The following is an 11,999-nucleotide window of genomic DNA, read 5'->3' on the forward strand; positions in this document are numbered from 1 at the left end:
TAAGGTAAAGCTGGGATTTCTATGTCTATAATTCTATATTCAAGCAATTAAAAGTTCTATACAGGACTATCATATATATTTGTTAAAGCAATATACTGGCTATTTATTATGAAAAATTTAAGTATCTTATAGCATTCCAAATTTACATCTTCATATCTAGCAACAATGATTTAATTTCATTAAATTTTAGTTTGAAGGTCAAGTGAGTGACGTTTGGTTGTGTATCACTAAACAAAACTAATTACAAGTGCTCTGCCTTCTAGCATGGTAATGTGGAAATAGATCAGTAATACATCAGAAATAAGGGAACAACAGAAAAATCATAAACGCCAAAAATCCTCCTGTATAGTTTTTCAAACTGATGATTTATTTGGGTTAGATTTTTTTTTACTTTGAGAATGCAAATGCCTGGTGATGTCTCTGCCATGTGTTTCAAACTATGTGTTGGAAAGTTTTGAATTCAGACATCAGAGTTTCTTTATAACAATGAATTTCTCAGTTCAGGGCAGATAAAAATTGAACTATTGAATTATATCAGGAAGATTATTTCATACCATGCATTCTCTTCATTTTTTTATACCTACTACTCTCTCTTAAAGAGAGTTATACAAATAAGTTCAAATATTTTAAAATTTAAATAAAAGGAGGATCCAGCAATTTCCATCTTTGGTATTCACCTAAAGGAGTTGGAAACTTATGCTCACACAAAAACTTGTACATGGATGTTTTTAGCTGCTTTATTTGTAACTGACAAAAATTGGGAGCAACCAAAATGTCCTGTAGTAGATGGATGGAAAATTATACTATGGTACAACCAAATAATCAAATAGTTTTCAACGCTAAAAATAAATGAGCTACAAGCCATGGAAAGATTTGGAGAAATCTTAAAAGGATATTACTAAGTGAAAGAAGTTAATATGCAAAGACTACACACTGTATAATTTCAACTATATGACATTCTGGAGAAGACAAAATGATGGAGACAGTAAAAATATCTGTGGTTTCCACAGGTTGATGGGAGGAACAGGTAGAGATGAACTGGTGGAAGACAGGATTTTTAGGGCAGTGGAGCTATTCTGTATGATACTATAATAGTGGATACATACCATTACATATGTGTCCAAATCAGTAGAATGTACAGCATGAAGAGTTACCCTCATATAGACTATGGACTTTGAGTGATTATTACGTGTTAATATAGGTACAACAATTGTAACAAACGTACCACTTTGGTGAGATATATTGATAATGAGAAAGACTGTGTATGTGTGGTGGCAGAGGGTATATGAGAAATCTATATATCTTCCTTTTTATTTTGTTGTGAATATGAAACTGCTTTTCAAAACAAAATTAAGTAAACAAAAATAGGAAGAAATGTGTAACTGGATTCTTTAGAAAAACATATTGGTGAGATCAGTAGGGACTTTCTATATATGTGCATATATATATGCTCATATATATATATAGTTGTTGTTGTTAGCTCAGCAATTTATCAAATGATTTTGTTTCACTAACATTCACTGTTGGTGAGGAGGTAAAGGATTGTAGTAGTTGAGTTTCAAGATGATTTTTGTGAAGCCAAGGTCATGGAATTTGGAGTCCAGGATATTGGACTGATAGTGAAAATGTTATTAAAAGTAATGTTCTTTTCTCTGAAGATTCAGCAGATTGGTGCTTCCTAAAACTTGTAGTTTGACAAAAATAAAGTATGGCTAACAGATTCAAGTACTCAGAGGTTGTCATATGCACTGGACCAGTAAAATTTATATTAATATGTCACTATTCCACTATTCCTTGGTTAGTTAATAATACTGAATGCACTGTTCAATCCATAAGGATTTCTTATCTTATCAAGAAAGTCTTTGGGGCACCTTTTAACCCACTGTGGCTCAGTGGGTTAAAGCCTTTGCCTTCAGCTAAGGTCATAATCCCAGGACCCTGGGATTGAGCCCCGCATTGGGCTCTCTGCTCAGCGGGGAGCCTGCTTCCACCTCTCTCTCAGCCTACCTCCCTGACTACTTGTGTCAAATAAATAAAATCTGTTAAAAAAGTATTTTTTAATTGTTAAATTCTTAAAAGATGTTGTTTTAAACAAACTAATGAACAATGAATGGTATAATGAACTCTCTTGTACCTTTTACCTAACTTCAGTGATGAGCAAGACATGGGCACTCTTATTTTTCTTATATTTCTAGTCAAACCTCCAGATTAATCTGAAGCAATCAAAGACATAATAAATTTTATACACATCTATTTCAATATATTCTCTAAAAAATAGTTTTTTTTAAAACTATATATGTATATAAGCATAAAACCATTATCACATCTAAAAATATTTAACAATAATATCCTTAATATACAGTGTTCATCTTTTCCTTATTGTTTCATATGTTTTGCACTTTTACTTTGAATCACGATCCAAATAAGGTCCATACGTTGAAATTCATTGATAGTATCTTAGTTCTCTTTAAACATGTAGGTTATCACTTTCTCACACAGCGATTTATTTCTTAAATAAATTAGCTCATTTGTTCTCAGGTTTACCATGGAATGCATACTGCTGATTGCATTCCTGATGACATTTAACATATTATTATCTCTCCTATATATCTTATAAATTAGTATTTAGCTAGAGGCTTAATTAGATACAGGTTTGATTTTATGGCAGGAATCCTTCATTGGTGGTTTTATGTATTTCCATTAACAGATGTGTAAGGTCTAGCTATACCTTTTGTGCTGTTAGCAGCAATTGATGATTAGTTTAGATACATTTAATTAAGTAGACATTTAAAAATGGTAATGTCCTAATTTATCACTTATTTTTTCTTTCATTACCTAGACTATTTCTAAAAATAAGGCTGTATTTTGGTGGGGATATGGACATTGGGGAGGGTATGTGCTATGATGAGTGCTGTGAAATGTGTAGACCCAGTGATTCACAGACCTTTATCTCTGGGGATAAGAATATATTATATGTTTATAAAAAATAAAAAATTTATAAAAAAATTATCAAAAAAGGCTGTATTTCCATATATCTATAATGAACTGGATTCCTCTCTTGAATGACTTGTTAGAACTAAACTAGATTTAAGATCAGAAAGTCAAGAAAGTAAGTTTGGTTTCCCCTATCCCATTTACCATTTTAAAAACTTTACTACTCCAGAACCTTATTACTTTGGTATCCTCTGAAGGAGAACAAAGAGAACTGTCTGTGTGTGATATTATAGATTCAATTGAAAAATAGTTCCAGTGTTTCAATTAATTGTAGTTATTGTTATTATCAGTTGGATATTTCAGGAATCAGATTTTAATAGAGTGAGTAGTTTTGGATTTACTGGGATAATTCCAGTGAGAGATGGAAAGTTGAAGAAGCAGAATTGGGTATGAGAAGTCTCAGACTACAGCAATGGTCTAACAAAATTTTTACCAACCAGCACAGAGCTGTGAAGCAGAGATTTTTGATAGAGAAGTTCCATCTTGGGCAGAAATTGCCAAGCCCTTGTTTTGCTGTGCTCAGTCATTGACTATCGACATAAGATACTTAAAATGTGGCAAGTGGCCATAGAAATTCTTAGCATTAACCTGAATGGTATCATATGGTTTTGAATATACATTAAAAAAAACACTGTATATGAAACTGTCCATCAATTTACATGCTGAGTCACTTTTTCTTGGGCTCTAAATTTTTGCTTATTGGCCAGGTAACTGAGTTATATCTTAGAACATGTTTACAAATAATTTTTTCATAGGTAATATTTTTTTTCTGAGCTATTGCACATTCGGAATTATTTTGCTGCCCTTACATAAAACAAACAAACAAACAAAAAAAAAAACAAAAAAAAAAACCACGTGGTTTGAGCATTCTAGGCTCATATTTTATTTTCTTTAAAATTCTCCACCTATTTAAAACATTTAAGAGAATCTACCAATAATTCCTGTTCCTGTATAATTGAGTATTTAAATTTTTTATGTTTGATTTTCAAAAAGTGATTAAGTTATATCCTGAAGTTGTTTCATCATAATTACTTTTGTCAGCTTTTTATTTCTTTTTTTTTTTTCAGTTTTTATTCAAATTCTAGTTGGTTAATGTACCATGTAATACTAGTTTCAGTAGTAGAATTTAGTGACTCATTAATTTACATATAATACCCAGGACTCATCACAAGTGCCTTTTTTTTTTCTTTCAAGATTTATTTATTTATTTGAGTGGTGGGGATGGGCAGAGGGAGAGAGAAGCTCAAGCAGACTCTTCACTGTGCATGGAGCCTGACAGGGTCTTGATCCCAAGACCCTAAGATTATGATCTGAGCTGAAATCAGTCAGACGTTTATGAGGGAAGACTGACTATTACCTATAAGTCAACTGTCTTCTCTGTCTTCAAGTGTATTGTTTTATTTTTTGAAACTTTTATATATTTTGTACTCTTCTTAATTTTTGTTGTTGTTGTTATTGTTGACTTTCTGTCTACTTTTTGACCATCCAGGGAGAATATCCATATCTAGGACACCAGCAGATTGTCTAAGGCAGAGGTCTGCAAACTTATTCTGTGAAGGGCCATATAACAGTTATTTTAGACTTTGCAGGTCATATGGCATCTGTCACAAGTCCTAACGCTGTTATAGCAGTCCAAGGCAGCTATAGACAATAGGTAAATAAATGAGAATAACTGTATTCTAATAACACTTTCTTTACAAAGAAAAAGATGATGTTAGGAGACAGTTCTCTGTGATTCTGTTTTCTTCACGCTTTCTGAGAAAAGGGCACTGCAAGGATGTTTGCATAACATCTCTCTAAGATACAGAGTCCAAAGGTATTCTAGAATAGGAAAGCTTTCTTCCTCCTCATTGGGATATCTATTTATATATGAAGGTGATAACCAGAGTAAAAACTTCCACCTTACTCCTAGAGACATTTCACCACATTCTAGAGTAAAACAGTAAGTTCTGCCTCTGAGGCAAAGTTTGGTCAAGTTTGCTAGCAGTTTCCTTATAAGATTTGGAGAATTGTAGGCTCAGTGTTCCTTGTCTAAAACACTAACTTATGTTGCATCATCCACCTAGGTTGGCATTGAAGACTAGGTGGGGAAAGAGAACCAATATAATTAAAATTTTTGAAATAAATTATCTAAATTTATTTGGGCTTCTTGTTTCCTTACTGTTTGAATTTTTGGAAGTGTGACAAGCCAAACTTAGGATTTGCTTGATCTCATGACTTGACAGGAGAGGTCATCTTTGGCCCAGAGACTATGGTTTGCTGACCCCTTCTCTGGGTGGTTATGTTTCTTTATAATGTACAAAAGTAGTGTTCACTGACCATTCTCAAGGCTTAAGTGTTTAATCCTGGGAAGTTTCTCCCACACAGTAATCAAATGAGTATGCTAGGAATGCAAACCTGGATAAGCAACTGCTTGACTAAATTCTCCACCCTGACTCATGGGTATGTCTGTCCTTCAAACCTCAAATTAACCCTTTATGTAGTTGACAGTGATGAGAGAATCGAGCAAAATTCTTGATTACTTCATTAAAAAGTATGGAGATAGTATTTACTAAATGCTTAACTAGATTAATTATGTCACCAAACCAAGGATATATAATGAGAATGAGTTTTAGTGTTCTGCTAACTTCTCCCTATTTGGCTTTTCTTCTTTGTTCCTGTGGAGCTCATAAAAATGCTTCCACACTTATGGCAAAGGTATGATAAATTCTTCTAGCCCTGAAGTGATGCTAAACTTATGTTTATTTTCCTTCATAATTATGTTAATATGAAAAGAGTAATGTAACTTATCTTATGCCATAAGAAACTCAATTAAATTGAAAGTCTATATATGTATGCATATATACATATATGTGTGTGTGTTTTTTTAAAAATATTTGTGCAACCTATACATTAAATGTAGAATGAATTTTAAATGTATATAAAAGTAAAATCCATTTTGGGACAGTTTAGAAACTTCAGTTTTACTCTGCACCTGGATTGCAAATTGCAGCTAAAATTATAAACTGAATTTCAAATAAAAATCACAGTCAAAATATAAAAGATGTAGAAATTCATTTGAAGGGCAGTGTATAATTAAACCCATTGATAAACTATAAATAGATCCTTTAGGAATGACTTGTCACAGCAGTGGATACTTATGGGTAACAAAAGGCACCTGAATCTCCAACATGAATTTCAAAATGCTTAAAGCTTTTTGGAGATCCTTTCAGGATAGTGCTAAGAGATTTTGGTAGTCTTTCCCATTCCCAGGAGAATTAATAAGTGAATTAATAACCAAATCCAACAGTGTAGTTATATTTAGTTCAGAAATCCCAATCACGTGACTGCAAATATTTGCTCATGGAAAGTAAAGGTATACAACTTAAATGGTCAGCTTTAACTGTAACATTTGGTTGGCTTGGAGTCTCAATAAAGAGTTTACCAACTAAGCTTAATGACCTCTATCTCATTTTAACAAAAGCCTGGAAGAGCTGTTAGATTAGTTTTCCCTTTCTTTGGCAGACTGAAAGCGAACTATCCATCTTGACATATTCTAGTCTATATGTTATTAGCAATATGAAAATGACACTGTATCTTACTAGTTTGCTGTGTGTGTTTGACTAAAGGTAACCTGGATGCATTTGATTAAGGTTGTGCTATGTGCTTGTTATTATACTCAGAAATAAATGCTGAATGTGCTCCTTTATTTTTTTAAATTTATTTATCTGACAGAAATCACAAGTAGGCAGAGAGGGAGGCAGAGACAGAGAGAGGGGGAAGCAGACTCCCCACTGAGTAGAGAGCCCAATGTGGGGCTCGATCCCAGGACCCTGGGATCATGACCTGAGCCGAAGGCAGAGGCTTTAACCCACTGAGCCACCCAGGTGCCCCCTGAATGTGATTCTTACCACTGCCAGTCTCCCATAAGGGAATACACTTTTTATGTGGACATCTGGGTATATAAGTGTTTACTTAAACATATAAAGAGTTCTATAACTTATCTTATGCCATAAGGAACTAAAAAATGCATATAAATATGTTTAAATATATATGTATGTATATACAACCACATGCATTTAAATAAATTCATATGTGCATATGTATACATGTGGCCATAAATGTATAAATATATAATGTATATAAATTAAATTTGTTCTATATAAATTTAGTACATATGTATAAATCTATCTAGACATTACATAGATTGTACATATATATAATTTAAGTAAATGTTTGTCTGCTCTATAATTTATAATATAATCAGTTTGTTCTTAGGAAATGATCTTCCCATGAGTTCTGCCAGGTCCTACTTAGAACAGTTTGTGAATGTGAAGCAATTATTTCCAATGTATCAAATTTTACAGAGTTATGTATTATTTGTATCAAACAGTTCTAAGGAACAGATCTGGTGGTGCTGGATTTTATCATGAGGGATAAACCTGAGTAAATTATATCCACATTTTATTCCCAATGAATACACCTTCATTAGTTTATTATCTCATAACAACTTCAGGAATATACTCTGGACATGCTAAACATCCATGAAGCCTGCTGTACTTTAATCTCTGGCATCACTGGCTTCATTTTCAAAAAATTTTTTGAAGATTTTTATTTATTTATTTGTTAGAGCGGGAGAGAGGCAGGCAGAGGGAGAAGCTGGCTCCCCATTGAGCAGGGATCCCAATGCAGGATTCAATTCCAGGACTCTGGGCTCATGACCTAAGCCAAAAGCAGACACTCAACCAACTCAGCCACCCAGGCATCCTGCATCACTTGTTTTAAACTTCTTTGCACTCACAGTAGGACCCAAGGTAATTATTGGAAGATAGAGAAGAGGAAATATTCAGTCTTGGTAGGTGGTTAGCAACTTACTGAGAATCTTTTTCAATGATATCGAAAAGAGGCCCATTTTTCCTCAGAACCTTGTTTGTTACATTTGTAAACAAAGAGAAGCCACAGATATTCATGATTTTCTCTTTATATCAACTGTGGAACTACTTAGTTCATGGAACCTACCTAACAGTGTTTAAAACTTAGGAATTTTGAGTTCTGATACTACTTTTAGGTTTACTTTTCCTATTTTTACCTTTATTTTGCCCCAACTTGTCAAGGTATTTAAGAAAGATATCTTACTCTTCTTGGAACATGATGTGTAGATTACCCATATAACTACATAAATCAAGCATCGGTGGGATATTACGAAATTGTTTAGCACAATTTCGACAAAAGATAGCAATTTTCTTTTTTTGAAATTTTAAGGTTAATGCTAAAAATCAGTAACTTTTAAGTTCATACACCTACTCTTGTGTTTTCATGAGTGTTGGCCATTTTCATTATGTTGTCTCTAATTTTGTTTGATTTATTGGCAAAAAAAAATCATTCTCCAACTTATTTTTATTATAGACTTTGAAATCAATTCACAGCTATTATAGCCATCTTTATACCATTGCTATTATCTAAGTAATAAAAACTCATACTGTCATTATAATAAGTACATGCCATCTGATATTCTCATCATGAGTAAGGGGTTATTACTCTGCTGAGGCAACCGCATTCTTTGATCAAAATCCCCTGAAATTGTTAGCTTGTTTTCCTCTCTATTTTTCAGGAGGATATTTCCTCAACATTCTTTCCAGTAATTTAGCAGCTTCAACAAATAAAAATTAACCACTTAATTCCATACAGCCATAGCAATGTCAAAAAGAAAATGAATTCCCTCCATGAATCAATAATCCAGGATTAAGATGACTGTACATCCAAGTTGCAGGAACAGTCCTGATTTACACCTGTTGTCTAGACACTCAGTCTGGTCTTGGATTTATTTTTTAATAAAATATATTTTTTAAATGTTTTATTTATTTATTTGACAGAGAGAGAGAGAGAGAGTGATCACAAGTAGGCAGAAAGGCAGACAGAGAGAGAGGGGGAAGCAGGCTCCGTGCTAAGCAGAGATCCTGATGTGGGGCTTGATCTCAGGACCCTGAGATCTAATAAATTTTTTTAAAGATATATATATTTATTTATTTATTTTATAGATGGAGATCACAAGTAGGCAGAGAAGCAGACAGAGAGAGAGGAGGAAGCAGGCTCCCCGCCAAGCAGAGAGCCCAATGCAGGGCTCAATCCCAGGACACTAGGATCATGACCTGAGCCCAAGGCAAAGGCTTTAACCCATGGAGCCACCCAGGCACTCCTCCAAAATTTTTAATAATAGTTCCATCAAAATAAGTTGGAACGAATATGACCTCTGTGTATACTTTTAGCTTCTGCTATGTTTCTGTTTGATAGCCTTTGAGATGAACACACAATGAAGAGATTTCTGATGTTAAACGTGGTGGAATCTGAAAGATGACCAACAGTAACCTGATGCTTTCTAGAATCAGCACTATTATAAACACTTCCTTTCAAGGACAGCGAGAAGAGCTCTAACACACTAAGCCTCCAAAGTACTAATTGATGAGGTTAGTTGGGATAGTGGAAAATTTAAGTTATGTTTATTGAAATAGGCAGATATAAAGAAATAGATACTGAAATGTCCAGCTTTGAGTTAAAGAGAAGAGTATTCATCAAGATATAATTGTATTATAATTTTTTATTTAGTAATAAAATTGTTTATATCAATGAGGTAAAAATTGAAAGCACATTTTTCATGAAAAATTAGGTGCTGAATTATTGATGTTTTTCAAAAAGCTGTTGATAAACATACAACTTGAACAAAATGTTTGTTGCCATTTGCCTTTGCCATGGGGACAATATAGATTTCTCTAACACATGAAAACCAAAGACACAAATATGCTGAAGAAAACTGCACATTTGTTTCATAGATAAGTAGGTTTTCAAAGAAGACTGAAACTTAAAATAATACTTTAAGGGGAACCTGGGTGGCTTATTCATTAAGAGGCCGCCTTATGCAGCTCAGGTCATGATCCCAGCTGGCTCCCTGCTCCGTGGGAAGCCTGCTTCTCCCTCTCTCACTCCCCCTGCTTGTGTTCCCTCTCTCACTGTGTTTCTCTCTATGAAATAAATAAATAGTCTTAGAAAAAAAAATTACTTTAAAACTTAGTCATAGAAGATGAGAAGAAATCATTCCAAAAGCATGATTTATATTTTGCTTTAAAAAAAATCATTTTAATAATTTTCTTTCATTTTTTCGCACTGCATGGTATCTGCCCTCAGCAGCTCATTCCTGCTGGGTGTTCAAAGGACAGTGCAATAGAAACTCAGTATCTGGCATCGTTGGTTTTCTTGGCTTCGTGCATGTTAAACCTGGTATTTTTACTGAAACAGTATTCTTAACGGTTTTTTATACTGCTCAGCTTGAGATAATTTTCAAGAGGAAGTAATGCTTCTCCTTTTCTAGGGTGTTTGAAATTGAGAACCAGACAGATCCACACTCAGACCCTAAACAGGGCCCTGAAGTAAAGACATTGGATCCCAAAGATTATAGGTGGGGAGTTCTTAAATTATGTCCGTATTCAAATGGAGAAGCAAGAAACCCAGCTGAAAGAACTCAGGAGTGACAGTGACAACTGTGGATTGATCAAGTTCTTTTTAAAAGGGCTGTTTTGAAGATTATGATTCTAACTTTGGAGGAACTATGGTGATGAGCAGTGACTGGCAGTGGAAGTAATCACATATAAAAACTCCTTAAATAAAAATTTATTGGCTTTAAATAAAAAAAAAATAATAATAATTTTCTTTCATTTTTTATTCCAAAAATTTTTAAGTACAAAAAGTGGTGTGGGGGTTCCTGGGTTGCTCATTTGATTAAGCAGCTGACTTCAGCTCAGGTCATAATCCCAGGATCTTGGCATGGAGTCTCACATCAGGCTCCTTGCTCAACAGGGAGTCCGCTTCTCCTTCTGATCCTCCTCCCCTCTCATTCTCTCTCTCAAATAAGTAAAAATAAATAAATAAATTATAATAACAAAATACAAATAAAATTTTAAAAACCCATTAGCAAAAAATCAAAGTAATTTAAATCATTTAATTTGATTTACAAAAGTATTTCAAAATCTTAAACATTTGGGTTCTTTAGTTTTTTTGCTAGTGTACTTTTATTTTTTAATTTTTAAATTAAATTCAATTAATTAACAAAGTGTATTATTAGTTTCAGAGGAGGTGGAGTTTAATGATTTATCCTTTGTATATAATATAATATGTTATATTAATATTATATAATAATTATTACTGATATATTTTAACATATTAATATATTATACATTATAATATATACAATATTATATATTATACATATTATTATATTATATGTTATATTATAATATATAAATAACATATTGTTATATTATTATAAATGTAATATTTTTATATCATTATATAATATATTTATAATAATATAATAAATTATTTATATATTATATTATAATATGATATATAAATATATATTTATAATATTATATATTTATAATATATCTATAATAATATAATAATATAATATATAAATATATTATAATATATATTATTTATTTATTTATTTATAAATAAATAAACCTAAAAGTATAAGTATAAAGTATAAATAAATCTAAAAGTAATATGTATATATTATAAATATATTATAATACATATTATAACATATTTAACATAAATATAATATAATAATAGGTATACTATAATAATATAATATAATAATAGTGAAAGAAAGTGTTTGCTGTCATACTGAGGCTTTTTTTTAATATTCAACATCAGGTTTGTCACAAATATTTTATAGTCCAGTTATTCTAATTATGTATTTTAAAAACATTTACATATTTTGACAACTTAAATTTCTACTTTGATTGTAGAATACTGTGACATGATCATACTCAATTTTAAGTTGTGTGTGCACATTAACCAAATCCAAACACATTTCTGTGTCCTGGCTTCTTAATTTCCTAAGAACATTGTTTTTAATCCAACACCATGCTCCATCAAATTTTGTACTTGCGTTATCATCACTTAGATTAATAATTTTATTTTTAAGTTTGGGCTTTTTAATCTAAATTTACAATAATATTAGCAGCCAT

General features: G+C 32.2%; 1 long non-coding RNA gene and 1 other non-coding gene across 2 annotated transcripts; both read left to right on the top strand.

Annotated features, from left to right (window-relative positions):
• The first annotated feature begins 10,127 nt into the window (after positions 1–10,127).
• LOC116573809 lies at positions 10,128–10,265 on the top strand. The gene has a single exon (XR_004279015.1). It is a non-coding gene; the product is annotated as a small nucleolar RNA SNORA8 (small nucleolar RNA).
• LOC116573043 lies at positions 10,133–10,660 on the top strand. The gene is made up of 2 exons (XR_004278592.1): positions 10,133–10,423; positions 10,491–10,660. It is a non-coding gene; the product is annotated as an uncharacterized LOC116573043 (long non-coding RNA).
• The last annotated feature ends 1,339 nt before the right edge of the window (positions 10,661–11,999 follow it).

The sequence above is a fragment of the Mustela erminea genome, chromosome 14, assembly GCF_009829155.1.
Source record: "Mustela erminea isolate mMusErm1 chromosome 14, mMusErm1.Pri, whole genome shotgun sequence".
In the NCBI taxonomy this organism is placed as follows: domain Eukaryota; kingdom Metazoa; phylum Chordata; class Mammalia; order Carnivora; family Mustelidae; genus Mustela; species Mustela erminea.